The 15,671-nt window shown below is 38.4% G+C and overlaps 1 protein-coding gene across 13 annotated transcripts in view; it reads left to right on the top strand.

Moving 5' to 3' along the window:
* FOXP1 (forkhead box P1) overlaps positions 1-15,671 on the top strand; it is a 627,798-nt gene that overhangs the window by 387,786 nt on the left and 224,341 nt on the right. The gene's annotated exons all lie outside the window — the stretch shown is intronic.

Raw genomic sequence — 15,671 nt, 5'->3', positions numbered from 1 at the left:
GGCTTTAAGAAACAAATTCTCAAGCTTTTGTCATTTCAGTCTTGGGAAGCCCGTCTGTCTTGGGAAATGGTTGTTGAAAGTGAGATCGGGTGGACCTCTGGCCACTTCCTTGGAGCCCCTAATATGCCAGCCTAAAGTTTAACTACTTGGAATAAAAGGAATCTTTGGAGAAATGGTTCCTAATGCTTGAGTTTAAAAAAAAAAAAAACAATGATAAAAAGACTTATTAAACCTTAGGAAGAAGGAAACAAATAAGGGGTCAAGGATACAGGAGAAACAAGGGTTATAAGCAAGAAAAGTAGGTGAAACAGGAGAGTAGGAATAAGGAGAAATACCCAAGCAAAATTGGGTAGATAACAAGACATCAATAATGCAGTCATTGGTGTAAGAAATTGCTTGCTGTTACTCAGAGTTTAGGGAGATAGGCGACTTAGAAATGTTTCTTATATCCATACAGCAGTTGGTATGTGACTAAATCTTATTACTGTTTTAAAGTATCTCTTTTTGGTGGCTACCCCAAATGATCACAAGTTGGGACATACTCATTCTTGTTATATCCTTTGTAGGCATTTATATGGGTAACTGTGATTGACTGGTAAAATATTTACAAATGGCAAAGGGTGTGACAAGGTGAATGTTGCTGGTTGGCCAAAGTGTTGATGCAAATTCAAGTAAGTAAATAGCATTTGCTTGAAGATAAGCATTGTTTTCACAGCCTCTTTTGGAATTAGGAAATAGTGTACATTTTTGTTAATGATCATGAATGATTTTTGTTGCATTTTAGTGTTTGATTCATTTATTAAATACAAAGTAATTTGGGAAAATGGTTTAAAAAGAGTGGTAAATCTTTGGCCCTTTCTGAATGAAACACATTGTTGGGGGTTGGGGGAAAGAAGGAAAAATGCAAACCTTTTCTCAAACCATTTTCTTAGAATCTATAGCAGAGAAACTAAGGCAGTCCCTTCCTGTTTTAGGGATATGGCATTTGGCGGTCTCTAAAACATGTATTATTTTCTCCTTTCTAAGAATTTTTACCAATAAGGAATCATTAGCTTGTTAGTCTGTCAGAAACCGTTGGAACCAGCTTGAGACAGTGGAATCTGTGGGGGAAAAATAGAAAAGAATGGAAGAGACTTGAAGTGATTTGATCTCTCTTTTAGTGGCAGCTCAGATTCGATAGTGCCTGCTCCCTGGGCATCACATCAGCTGGGATTTATGTGTATAAACTTGGGGTGTTTGCAGTAGTGCAAATGGCCAAATCCTAACCAGTGACACTGGTGACAGGACCTATCAGTGGTAGAAAGGGATCCACGTATTTGTGTATGTGTTTGTTCGTGTGATATTCTCAGATATTTGTGGATATATTGGAAATAAGTTGGTAATTTGGTTTGCCATTTTCTGTGCCCGTACCAAACAGAGGCCAAGATCAACTGTTTCTTTATGGAGCAGCTGAAGTGGGGCTATTGACTGATGTGGTATACGCGAGTACATGCTGAGTCACTTCAGTTGTGTCCGACTCTTTGTGACCCCATGGCCTGAGGTGGTATGAACACAGAGTAATTAGTATTTAGAACATGTCAATTGGATAAATGGGAAATTAACATCTTCTGATTTTTATTTAAAGAACTGAAAATCATCCACTATCTCAAAGTCATAAGCCAGCCAAAAACATTACTTTTATGCCACAAACACACACAGACACACCCCTCCCTCCCTACTCCATGAACAGCAACCACAAGTTGACCTCACGAAGAAGGTAATATACATTCATTTTTTTAAGAATTAGTTTATTTTTTAATTGGAAGATAATTGCTTTACAACGTTGTATTAGATTCTGCCGTACCACAGCGTGATGCAGTCATAACTCTAAGCGTACCTCTTCCTCATCCCACCCCTCTGGGTCATCGCAGAGCACCAGGCTGGGCTTCCTGTGTTCACAGCAGCTTCCCACTAGCTTCTGTTTTACACATGATAGTGCATATAGGTCAATCCTACTTTCTCTGTTCGTCCCACCCTGTCTCTCTCCCACTGTCTCCACGAGTCCATTCTTTACATCTGCATCTGTTTGCTCTGCAAATAGGTTCATCAGCACCATTTTTCTAGATACCATATATATACATTAATATGCAATATTTGTTTTTCTCTTTCTGAATTATTTTGCTCATGTATATGTACATTTTAACAGCATCTTCCTTGAAAACCATCAGCCGCAAAATTAGTTATTCATGTCTCCCCTCTTTTATCTTGGTTCTGACGACTTTTTAGAGAATATGTTGTTTGGGTAATTGGTATACAGGTCATTACCTTTTGATTGTACTTCAAAGTGCTTTTAATATTTTTATAACAATTTTATTTCTAATTGCCTCTGATATGTTTTGGGAAGGAAGAAAGCAGTTGGGTCTATCATTGTGCCTGAAACTCCATATATTGTCGTTGGCAGGCCTTTTGAGTCTTTTAAAATAAAACAACTGACAGCTGTGTGACTTCCTTAAGTGTATGATGAGGCGCTTAACAGGTTGTTAGGGGGAAAGAAAATCTGTAGATGAAATAAGAAAAAAAGACAGGATTCAGAAAGTTTTATGGAAGTCGTATTATCAGTTTTCTCTCAGACTGAAACTGTAACAGTTAAACAGTTTGTAGTTATCTGAATGTCAACATGATGGACATGGGTTGTTTTCGTCATTCTTATTCTACAGGTTTTTACTTGAAGTGAGAATACCAGCAGTGAGAAAATCACAGCCATGCTGAATTCATTACTGCGGTAGTCACACAAAACCACGGATAAAATTTCAATAACTGCAGGCCACAGTTGAGTAAACAGTTGCACTGAAATTTAATTCCTGTTGACTTTTCCCCCATTCCTCGCCAGGGGCACATTCTGATTCTGTAGTACAAAGACAACAGGGGTTACAGCTTTGATTAATGTAGGACACTGGAAGAGAATTAGAACTGTAAAATATGTTAGAAGTCCATGGAACAAAAAGATCTGGCTTAAAAGGCTTGGTATAAAAATGAGTTAATTATGCTGTGTATGAAACTGAATGTTCTAGGATTTTCCAGTTGCTCCAGTGCAATCATTGACAGTATAGGGAGAATTTTTACCTACTGCCAAGATTTAAAATAAATAAATGCAAGCCTTTCCACCTTTGATCCATGTTACCAAAGATAATTACGAATGAGAACAAGTGCCCTTTCAGAATGGAGAGCCTTCACGAAGATTCGCTGTGGAGTGAGTGGCTTCTGTTCTGGGTTTGGTCTGTAGATTGGCTAAATTGGGTCCAGACAGAATTGCTGTTGCTGTTTTTTAATTATGTTGTTGACAGCCTAGAGAAATGGGGGAAATCTGGCTTTTCCATTTTCTCTTGAAAAATCCGATCTGGTAACCATGGGCAGTATTCCTACACGGGTAACCGTTGTTGGGAGATGAATTGTTACTAAGTCAAGGAGCCCGTAGCCCTGCAGTCGGCCTGAGTGCCCACCCAGGACCTTGGCTGACTTGTGCCCTCTAGGCAGTGGAGTTGGTGATTCTGGTCTGGACATTGCCATCATCACTCAGAAGCCATCAGCCAAAGAGAGGGGCTACCATCAGCTGGAGAAGCCCACCCACACACTCACAAACTGGCTCCCTTCCTTAAAACTAAATGTATTATTCTGTAATGCTTCAACTGTACTTATATCTGGACCACGAAACCATTATAACAATAGTTTTCTAATAATATAATTTGATAGAGTTTCTGAACATTTTCTTTTAGCTCTTGAATAATTCTTTACCCAATCCCATCACTGCTTTTTATTTCCTATTATGCCTGCCCCATTTCCAGGTCTGTAAAAGTTCTCTACTGGATACTGACTACTCCATTATGAAACTCAGCAACAAATACTATTACCAGTTACTAAAGTTTTTTTTTTTTTCCCCTTAAAGGAAGGATTTTAAAATGTCCAGAGCAATTTCACAAACTGTGTGGATTAATGCATTTTAAAAGTCTTGAATTTTAGAAAGCAGAATTTTATTTCCATATTGCTGCAAATGAGAGCTTTTTCAGATAAGCATATTACATAGAGCATAATGTTTAGAAGTTTCTCCATATACAGCATATGCTGTCAGGTCAATTAACAGAATGCATACTAGAAAATGTTTATTCAATAAAAATGAATAGCTGTTAAATAAAACAGTGATTTCTTAACAACATTCCATTTAATGATGGGTTTTTTTTCTTTTTTGGGGGGGATACCACCTGGCACTTTTATTGTCTGCAAATCAATGTAGGGAGAGCTTTGGTTGCTAGAGTTTTTAGGTGTGGTTATCGTTTTATATGAGAAGGGCAGTTTAGAAGTAGTCTGTGAGAAGGACATTTAAATAAGATAAACTATATGTGGAATTCAAAACTATATTATTTGGAGAGTTGTGGCTAAGTGATGTATTAACTTCATATAGCTTCTTTGACATTCGGTTTAAGGTACATGTTTCACATTAATAATGTAAAAGAAAAAGAGAAACATTCGGTGACTATTAAGGAGGTAAAAAGGTAGAAAGGACAAGGAGCTTCTGCAAGATCATGGAAGAGAAAGAGGAGGATCCATTGGGTTGAATTTTGCCAATGAGCCTTTGAAGGAAGTAAAATTAGTCATTACAGAGGACCAGAGACACTCAGAAATTCTCTTTCTTGTCAGGATCGAAGAATGAATCCCTTCCTCTAGTGTTTGTTACTGAAGTTACTAGTGGGTGGGTATTAAACAGAACTGGAAGAATGTCCTACCAGTGTTTCGAATTGTAACTGCCTCTGTGGTAAACAATGCCTGGAAGAAGTAGCTGTCAGTGTTTGGATGGGCAGTAAGCACCTATTACAGGGAGCCTCCCTCAGTTTCTTGTTCTTCCCCATCTTCCTCTGGAGGGCTGTGTTAAATGCCACTGGTCATCTTTGGCCTTGTTTCCCCTTCTACAGAGAGAAGCCTGGGTGATTAGGTATAGATCTATAGATGCAAAGATGAACTATCAGTAGCCAGTTCGGCTTTGTCATTCTGTTTTTTTCTTTGAAAATGATTTCTTATGAACTTTCTACGGAATCCTCTCAAGTGGGCTTTCCCATGGCAGGCAGGGACTGTGTCTGAAAAGAGAGGGTCTTTGGATGCCACCAGAAGGGTAAATACGTTCAGCATATCTGTGTCCTAAAAGGACTTTCTGTGTCCTTTCTGTACTTTCAGAATAAAGTACAGAAGAGATTATTCATATTTTTTGAAGATTTTTTGATGCCCATTTTTAAAGTCTTTATTGAATTTGTTAAGATATTGCTTCTGTTTTATGTTTTTCTTTTTCTTTTTGGCTGTGAGGCATGTGGGATCATAACTTCCTGACCAGGGATCAGACCTGCACCCCTTGCATTGGAAGGTAAAGTCTTAACCACTGGGCCACCAGGGAAGTCTTGAGATTACTCTTTTATTAAATGCCCTCATGGGCCTGGGGACTATGATAAGAGCCAGCACCTTCCTTCACTAATGGTTGAAGACCCAAGCTATAATTTTAAATTATAAAATTAAGAAATTTCTAAGGAATTGCTCTGTTCAGATAGACTCTTTGAAGACACAAGGTAGAGTTCAAATACTATAGAACCGATTGATGGTCAAATACATTTTATAGGAATCAGTGCCACCAAAATGTTAGCAAAAACCAAACAGATTAAAATGAAACTGAGACAGGAATTCAGATAATTCTGACAAATAAAGAAAAGGCAGGCACAAAATAGCAAACTTATACTTTTTCTTAACTCCTTTTGTGGCTATTTCTGGAAAAGGCATCTTTCACCCTGAATGCTAAATTTAGTTCTCTCCTCTGTTGTTTAGACCTGCCTTCCATCTAAATATTGTTGTCAAAGATTTATGTAATGCAGACTTTGAACCTCGTGTGAAATTCTTTCACGTTCTAATTTCTGAACAGCAGTTGTGTGTCATTAATCTCTCCATTGAAAATTAAGATGGACCAGGAAATGGGGGGAAAAAAAGCGTCACGTACATAAGAGAGCGTGGTAATAGCAACCCAGATGCTGCTTCTCATTATGAGTGAAGTGTACGCTCTTGACTTGAAGCAAAAGCATTGCTACTTTGAGAAGGTAATTTTCAGTCTTGACCTGTGAGCTAATAAAAAAAAAAAAAAATACTCCCTATCTCTTGCCTAGTCAGAAATCTCTTTTTGAACATCAGGAGGAATGACTTTAATGGTAATTTGTTGACAGATTAGCTTTGGTGATTGCAAAGAGTTTGTTTTGCAAAACTGGCAGGCTCCTATCTGTTCTCTGAAGGCAAGTAACCTACTTTGCTGTTTTGCAAGTGCCTGCCTTTATTGACAACTAGTGCTGAACAGGCAGAATTGGTATGTTTGTGTAATGTAAACCTATAGCTCGCCTGATGGAGTCTAGTGTACTTTTAGCTAGTGCATAGATTGCTTGATAAAAAGGGTTAGAAGGTGACTGCTTTTATGACAAAGTAGAAGAGCAATATAAATGCGAGTGGTGGATGGAGCAGCAGAAAGGAAGTTTATATAGGGAATTGAACCCTGTATTAGAAAGTTTCTTTTCATCACTTGGTCTTTGAACTCAAATCTATTGTAATTATGAAGTGTTACTTGTAACATTCCAGAGACTCTTTACTAAATACTGTATTTGATTTGGTTTGTGGAAATAAAATGATTTTTTTTTTCCCCTCTCTCACAAGAAAATTTACTGAAGGGAGTTTCACATACTGGCCTGGATTCAGTTTTAGTCCAGGTCGCTACTAAATGGACTACTAAGCTTCTTTCTTAGCTTTCAATTTCTTGGAGTTATTTATTCTCCTGTTTTCATTTAACCGTTATGATGCCACGCCTATGTGTAAGGAAATGTGAGGACCACACATGTGTGAGGTGCTGGGGAAGCAGGGGAGAGTAACTTGGAGTTTATCTGGTTGGAGCCTGATGAGTAAGTCTGAGAGTGATGTGAAGGTGGTTAGAAGGTAAATTGAGTTCAGTTTGTGTGAAAGTTGAGTTTCTAAGCCAGTGGAGGTTTCCCACCTGAAAGAAAGGCTGTACATGAGGAGGTGGACTGACGGTAAAAAAGAACATTGGGCCTGGCGTGGCAGGAAAGAGGCTCAGGACAGGTGAATAGTAGTGACAAGGCCATTGCTGTTGGCCCTGGATTTAGGAACGGGACACTAACCCTTGCCTCACGTCATTGAGGGCGCCATGGTTTTTTTTGGTTTGGTTTGGTTTTTTGGTTTTGTGTGTGTGTGTGTTGCAGTAAAGCTTTATTTATAGACACTGGAATTCAAATTGTATGTAATTTCCATGTCACTAAGTATCATTGTTCTTTTGATTTTTATCCCAATCTTTTTTTCTTGTAGCTTTTTTTAAAAAATTGAAGTATAAATGCTTTACAGTGTTTTTTCTGTTATACAACAAAGTGAATCAGCCGTATGTATACATGTATCCCCTCCCTCTTGAGCCTTCCGCCCACTCCCACCGCACCCATCCCATCCATTTAGGTCACAGAGCACCTAGCTGAACCCGAGGCTGCCATGTGGCTGACCCTGCCTTGTTCCCTGCATTTGAAGCCCTTGGTCAGCTGTCAGCCGCATGAGGGCAAGGATGAGCCTTTCCCATCCCTTGCTGTTCCTCAGCACAGAGCACAGTACTGGGCGGCGAACAGTCCTCTGACTCTGTGAATGAATGAAATGGGAAGAGAAAGGAAGGCCTGGGTCACAAGAGGGAGTTCAAGGGTGAATTGGCAAATCAGTAGCACCTTTGGAAAACAGGAGATGTGAGCGTGTCTATGAGGGGTGACTCAGGATTTCCGATCTGACGGGCAGCATGGTACACCCGTGGTGCACCGTGGAATGAAGAGAGAGAAGGGCAGCGAGAGGAGAAGGCAAGCTCCTTTCTGCCCGTCATTAATCAATTATTATGATATGATAAAGAAAGCACAAACATAATTTGTATATAAAGAGTAAGTTTATTTTGGAAAAATCTCTGTTTAAAGGCTGTTTTAAAAAAAGACACCCTCCTGTGTCACTCAGTCTCACTATTTGATTGTATATGTTTATTCAGATTAAAATTATCAAATATTTTCCCTTTAGCCTATGCCATTTTCTAATGAGTATATCTTCCAGAAGTCACATGGGAAGTGCTGATAAACTGCTTATGTTCCTATTGATCAGGGAATGCGCTTATCTCTCTTAGAGAACAAAACTACCAAGTTAGATCTTTGATAAAGTGTCTCATATTGACACAGGCTTCTTAGAATGAATAATTTTTTTGTTTTAAGGTGAAGGGGGTGCCTGTTGTGTTTCCTTTGTTGGAAAAATACAATCTGTAATTATTAAACAGCTGGTGCTATTGGAAAACCCATTTAGGGGGTATAGATTCAACTGCTAAGGGGGAGCAAGCCTTGTTTATGAGTTGAAGTTGAGCCCTGCATAGAGATGGATGGAGGGAAGGAAGCTCTTTCCCTTTAATCTTTCCTGAGAGAGTATTTTCCAGTATCTTCTGCATAAACTGACAATGCAAATACTGGCTTTGGAGGGGTTAAAATTTTTTATTTTGTGAAGTTGATAACCCTAAGGTTCTCTCTGAATTAACTCTTTTATCCCTATTTTTAAACTGTACCTTCTTTACCCAAAATAAAATGAATTCCCTGATGCAGGTTGGTCTTCTGTAAAGTTTCCTAAAGTAGACTGTTTATTACACACTTTCTGATCCAGGCAACCATATGTAATTGTCAGTATCACGATCACTTGTCAAAAAAAGGCAAATGTGAGCTGATCTAAATTGGTATTTTTAACATTGTACCTTTTCTTGCCCCCAACACCCCTCTCTCCACATTGAAGGGAAGGTGACATGATGTCTTCTTAGTCATTCAAATCCAATAACTTTTAATCTGAAGGTTAAGTAGTGAGATATAAACTAAGAGATGATAATATCAATTTTATGTTCACTGAAGGGCACAATATACCTCTTTCTAGTAGAGGAAAATTGTGCGTAAAATGTCTTTTGCTTCTCAACAGCAGAGCCAGGCCTCTTAGAGTCAAAGGAAGAAAGAATTTTGGAAAATTTTAGTAAAATAGAACGTAACTTCCTAGAATAGGGTGAAAGTAGCCTTTTATTGTTGTAATGAGTGTGTTAATTTTTCAGGGTAGCACAGGAAGAACCAGCTCCATTTTTATAGCCTCTTGTATTGACTCTTGTTATGCTCTCTATGAACTCAACACCCTTTTCAAGGTTAAAGACTGGGAGAGAATGACATAATGTTCATTCTTTCCTGACTATTTTTGGTCCTAATGTGTATGATAAATAATACTGTGATAGTATTGCTTACCTTGCCTCATTTTTTCCCCTCTTCATAGTGATATTTCCATTTCCACACGATAGCAATCCAGCCTGCCAAGGTTCTAAGTGAAAATGCCTTGGCAACATGCATTTTTATCCTAACCTGCTGATTTATCCCATTAGATCTGCACTTGTCTTACACAAGTTTGTGTAGTGTATTTCATGGATATGCTACGTGCATTTATGTATAGATATACTGTACCATTAGCATATCATAAGAGGGGAAGCAGTGTGCATCAACTGGGGATGTGATATTCTCCATTATTATTGTCAAGGTGATATTCTGTAATGTAGTGATTCACAATTACAATTTGCGGGATTGCATTCTGGAATTATTTTAAACTTGTTTCTCAGCCTTTCAGTCAGTACCTTTATTGGTAAATTCTAAGTAAAAGGCAGTGTGTTGAGCTGGCAGACCATACTGAGGATTGGTGAGCTAAGGCAGAAGGCCAAATCCTACAGATCTGGGTCTGCTTCCTCCTCTTTGAAATAAAGATTTTTTTTATTGGAACACAGCCATCCCTACCCCCCTTTAAAAACATGTTTTTTCTAATTTTTGGCCATGCTAGGTCTTTGATGGTACATGGGCTTTCCTCTAGTTGTGTGAGTGGGGGTTATTCCCTATTGTAGTGCAGCGGCTTCTCTTGTTGTGGGGCACAGGCTCTAAGGCCTGCGGGCTTCAGTAGTTGGAGCTCCCGGGCTCTGAAGCACAGGCTCAGGAGTTGTGGCGAACGGGCTTACTTGCTCTGTGGCATGTGGGATCTTCCCAAATCTTGGCTTGAACCCATGTCTCCTGCTTTGACAGGCAGGTTCTTTATCACTGAGCCACCAGGAAAGCCCCATATTTCCCTCTTTTCTCTTGTTTGTGGCTGCCTTCTCCCTACCACAGCAGGGGCAAGTTGTTGCATGGAGAATGTATGGCTCATAAAGCCTAAAATACTTATAATCTGGTCCTTACCAGAAAAAGTTTGTTGACCCCCTGGATTAGCGAATGGCAGATGTAGCAAGATTTGCCTTCTAAAACTTAGTATTCTTATTTTATAGTATCATGTAACAAAACTGAAAGATCATTCCCTCATTTTTCCCCTAAAGTGTACATTTATTGATATATGTATTTATCTCATAATTTGACTTATTTTGCCTTTTCTGAAATGGAAGATTAACATGTAGTTGTCATCATACCTATATGGGTTGCTTTCTAATCATTTAACTGAATAAAACTTACAAATGAAAGGTTTTGACAAAATTGTTGCTTAGAAGAATAATCAGCGAGCCTACTAAAGAAATGATGGAGTGTGAGATTCTGAACGAGTCACTCAAAGAGAGGACTTCTTTGGTCATGGTTCTCCTACCAAAGAAAATTAATATAAGAAAGTAGCATATATTTGTAGTCCCACGGTTGGCTAGAAGATGCAAAGAAATATCCTGAATGTGTCCCTGCATTCATAAAATTCATAATCTAATTGGCCTAGGACAAGATGTAAACATGTGAATTGAATAGCAATAAAAACTTCAAAGCACATGAAGCTGTAGAAGAGATGCATCTGACTAATCAACAGATATGGGATTTAATCAATAAATGTTCAGTAACCTCATGGACGGAGGAGCCTGACAAGCTACAGTTGCAAGAGTCATGGGGTTGCAAAAGAGTCAGACACAATTTAGCGACTAAACAACAACAAGAACCCAGAGAGGAAGAGTTTATTTGTGTCTGTGTTGGTGGGATCTTTGAAGACTGATGAAACTGAGGAAACAGTAGCTCAGTATGCGCACACCAGCAGATTTACTTTAACTCTTTCAATCAGGAGATAATAGATAGAGGGTATATACTGAGCTATGTGGATTTGGATTATGACTTAGATATTAAATTGCCAAGAGATGTATCTTTGCTATTTTGTCATTTTTAATTTGGGGAGTAGCGAGAGTGGTTTTCTATTGTGGAAGGCCTGGGGGCATATCATAAGCAGAGGTCTTTCTATACTGGATACCAGCATCCGAGTTGATTGGTCTCCAGGAAATGGTCCGGGGCCTATCTGTTTACACAGACCATTGCCTGAGTTGAGTGTATGATTTCCAGAGATTAGATGAGGGCTGACAAGACTGGTCATTTCGTTGGTGGTATCCATATTTCACATATTTTTATATTGAATTTTAGCTCATTCACGTCTATTCATCATTTAGCTGGAATGACTGAAACCATAGGACCTTAATTTTAAAATAGTTGTCAGATTTGAAGATCTTTACTCAATGCAGCTATTTTTATGAACTGATGGTCTTTTCTGGAAAAATGCACTGGCCTCGCGTTTTCTCCCTTTCAAACTTATTTCTTGTCTTTATTTGTTTCTAAGTTTGTTATTAGATGACTTATCTCCCAGTTAGCGAAAATCTCTTTAGTCTTCCAGGCAGGTGGATTTCCCTGCCATGGGTCATATCTTTAATTCCACCATTCTTATGTTTTGCACCATTTTAAGACCCCTCCTTTGTAAGTCTTATGAGATCCCAGCACCTTTCACTCTGCAAAGCGTGTGTATACACGTGTGTGTGTATGATTTTGCAATTACAGTTTCATGTGTGTCACACCCCAACCCCCCACCCCCAAATTAAAACACTGTACAGCCCACACTGCATGTTAATTAGGTTTGCTAGCTGGTTCAGTGTTTTGACAAATGTTCCTAGATTCTTTTATGTTTAATTAATGTTAAGTGCATTAGTAACCTATCTCTAATTTGGAAAAGGTTTCCTCTTTTGGCTCTAAATGCTTACCAGTGTGTCCCTGGAATTAATTCTTGGATATCTTAAATGTAGCACTATAAATGCCAGCTCTGAAGAAAACCCTGGTAAGTAAGGTCATATAAAGTCCTCTGCATAGGTCCTGAGAGTCATTTTATGTTTATTCAAATGCACTAACCAGGTTTACATACTCTTGCACAACACTGTATACTCGTTGGAAGGTCTTTGACCAAATCAGCAAAGATGACAAGAAATGATGCATCCACACTGTGACTTATATAACATTGTGTAGGACTCCTGCCTGGAAAATCCCCTGGACGGAGGAGCCTGGTGGGCTGCAGTCCATGGGGTCGCTGAGGGTCGGACACGACTGAGCGACTTCACTTTCACTTTTCACTTTCATGCATTGGAGAAGGAAATGGCAACCCACTCCAGTGTTCTTGCCTGGAGAATCCCAGGGACAGGGGAGCCTGGTGGGCTGCCGTCTATGGGGTCACACAGAGGCGGACACGACTGAAGTGACTTAGCAGCAACAGTCCATTCTGGGGGTGGTTTGGCATTGTGTAACAGGTTTAGAACAGTCACACAGTTGAATTCAGGGTCACACTTTTACTGAGCAATTATATAGCATTCAGCAGTGGTTCTCAAACTTTTATTTGTGTGGAAGTCATATGGAAGACTTTTTAAAACAGACTGCAGGACCCACTCCCAAGTACTTTATTCTGTAGATCTTGATTGGGGCCCCAAAATTTGCATTTCTGATGCTTCTAACCCATTGTCTACTGCTGACTAGAGCACACTTGATAACCAATGAAAAAGGCAGAGTATCAGAAGAGTAAATGGTGGAGCCAGTTTTGTTTTGTCCAGATCATTACTCTGACACTAGTTTGGTTATTGTGCAAGTCAGTTGATTTCTCTATGCCTAACTTCACACATCCATCAAATGGGGATAATACCAGCATTTAATAGTCTGAGTACATGAGTCTATAACGGTTAGCTGCTGTTATTCGTATCTTTATCATCATCATTGTTAGGAATTTAACCAACAGAAATAATGTGAGGCATACACAAAGATTTTTACCTGAAGATGTTCATTATGGTAGTATTTATGATATGAAAAATAAAAAAATATGCTGAATCACTGACATTAGAAGAAAGGTTAAGTTTGAAGCAATATTAGGTACCCATTAAGACTCATACTCCCTTAGAAATATAACTTTATCAATTATGGAAACTTAACTTTAAAAATTATAGTAATTGGTGGTGGGGGAAAGCTTGAAAAAGCCTGTCAAAAAGATTATCAATAGTTTTTGTATGTTTATGGGATTGCATTTTATTTTGTATGCTTTTCACTTTTCTGTATATTCTAAAATATCTATAGTGATATTTCTTGCCTTTATAATTAAAAAGTTATTATATCATGCACATTCACACTGTTTGAAAACTTTTAAGAGTGGATAGAAATGGCAGAGAATACCTGTCCCTTGAGCAAGATTTATATGCATTTTACATAAAATATCTATATTGTATCTTATATAAATATGATACAAATTTAATATAAATTTATAAAATAATATCAGTAAAATATATAAGTATATATCTTACCCATATTTATCTTTTAAAAATTTTTGCACAGATTTCAAGGGATAAATTTTCATAATTGTAAGATTGGTCTCCCATGACATGTTTGTGTTTGCAGCTACCACATGTTTTTTCCCCTAGTGCTGTCTCTCCACCAGCTTCTAGGTGCTTCCACCATCCACCGCTAGCCATCCTTATATAGCATCATCAGTGTGTGACCGAAGTCAATCTATGGTCACTGAAAAGAATATAGATGAAAAAAATGCAGTTAGATTTCTCCACCACTCCCACATTGAAAGTTCCTTCCTTGTTTGTTTGGACTTTGTCATGCATTGTCATGATAATCATATACAAATATACCTAGTTGCTTGCCCAATGCATGTTGTTTCCAGTAGGTTTATTTCACTGCCCTAGAGAGCTAGAAATAGAAGAATGTTTAGTTTAAGACATTTTGGAGTTGTACTGACAAAGGTTTAAAACCCAACTCTAGCATTTACTGAATGCAGGAAGTTGAGCAAGTTATGCCAGTCTTCCTGAGTCTCACTTTTCTCATCTGTAAAATGGAGCAATAAAAACAACTTGTGGAAAGGGTTCATGTGATGAATATACTGAATAATAATATACATAAAGACCTTGACACATTTGGAGCCTTTAAAATGTGCTCATGACACCATAAGTGTCCTTGTTCATTGCCTTTTGAGGATATGACAAAGGCTTGACTGTCGTCTTAAGAACCTGGAGGTAGAAGTTGGGGCTTCCAAGTGGTTTCTCTACACTGTTCCATTCTTTTGTGACCTCAAGCCACTTCATGTTAAAAGCCAATATCTGTAGGACATTGTAGATATTAAAGTTGGATACCTCCAAGGGAACCCTTCTCCATGAATATAGGAATTCCTGTGTCTTCCTTCATTGAGATGATTAACTGAAATAAGCACACAGGCCTGTTTAACAACCAGGCTCTTCATTTAGAAACCGGCCACTACATCAAGACTGCAGAGAATCCGTTCTTGTAGGCAATTAGTGCCCTAATTTACCATTTTAGAAAAGAAAACACATATCCTAATAAATACAGAATTTCTCCTCGATACCTACTAGCAACATTACTGAAGGGGCCCCACACACAAATGTTTTAAATTTAGAGGCAGAGTTAAGGACACAGTTTGTCTCCAGAATCTGAATTGAATCAGGGTTTTATTTCAGATAAAATCTTTGGGGCTCATAACTTAAAAAACACAACTTTTACTGGCATTACGCAATTTGCCACGGGTCATTTAGCAAAATGTTTGTATATGTAAGCCCAGGTTCTTCTTTTAAGAAAAAGGAGGAGGGGGAAGGCAGGGATTGGATTTTGCTAAAATCCAGGTGGCGTTTCAGTTTATATTTAATTTTAATTGGAAATCAAATACAGTCAAGGGAGAAAAAATCGACCATGTTTTCTTTACTGAGAGTATCCATTGGGGAGGGGAAGGACGCTGCCAGCCAAATTTTAAGAAGCAGCTTTTTTATTGGCATGTCTTTTTTTTTTTTTTCTGGCTAAATTCTTGTGCCTGCATTTTGTTTTTTAACATCTGAGTTTTTACACATGGCAGTGATTTTTTTATGTCTCAGTGCTCCTTGCTGCCCTTCCTCTATAATTTTCATGGGATTAGTACCTAGAACCAGGATAGCTAATAATTGCATACTACACATAACCAATAACTTCCCTAGGCTGTTGTTTGGCAAGTACCCTGTTTAGGTTTTAATCTGAGATAATATTTGATTCTTGTGACCTGACTTGATTTGTGAAAGACTGGGGAAGTTTCTGAAGAATTAAGAACAGAGGGGAAAAAACGGTGATTTAAAAATTTTTTTTCAAACTAAAGTCTTAGAAGGTCCTCTAGCCATAGGTGCATTTTGTGAAAGTACTATAAATTAATGGCAGAGATTGTGACACAGTTAGAGGATGGCCATAGAATATGCTAGAAGAGATGCGTAGACAGGCACTTAAATCCACCAGTTCCTGCAGAATACC

This window comes from Bos indicus x Bos taurus, chromosome 22, assembly GCF_003369695.1.
Source record: "Bos indicus x Bos taurus breed Angus x Brahman F1 hybrid chromosome 22, Bos_hybrid_MaternalHap_v2.0, whole genome shotgun sequence".
Taxonomy (NCBI): domain Eukaryota; kingdom Metazoa; phylum Chordata; class Mammalia; order Artiodactyla; family Bovidae; genus Bos; species Bos indicus x Bos taurus.
This window is presented reverse-complemented; position numbering and strand designations above follow the sequence as displayed.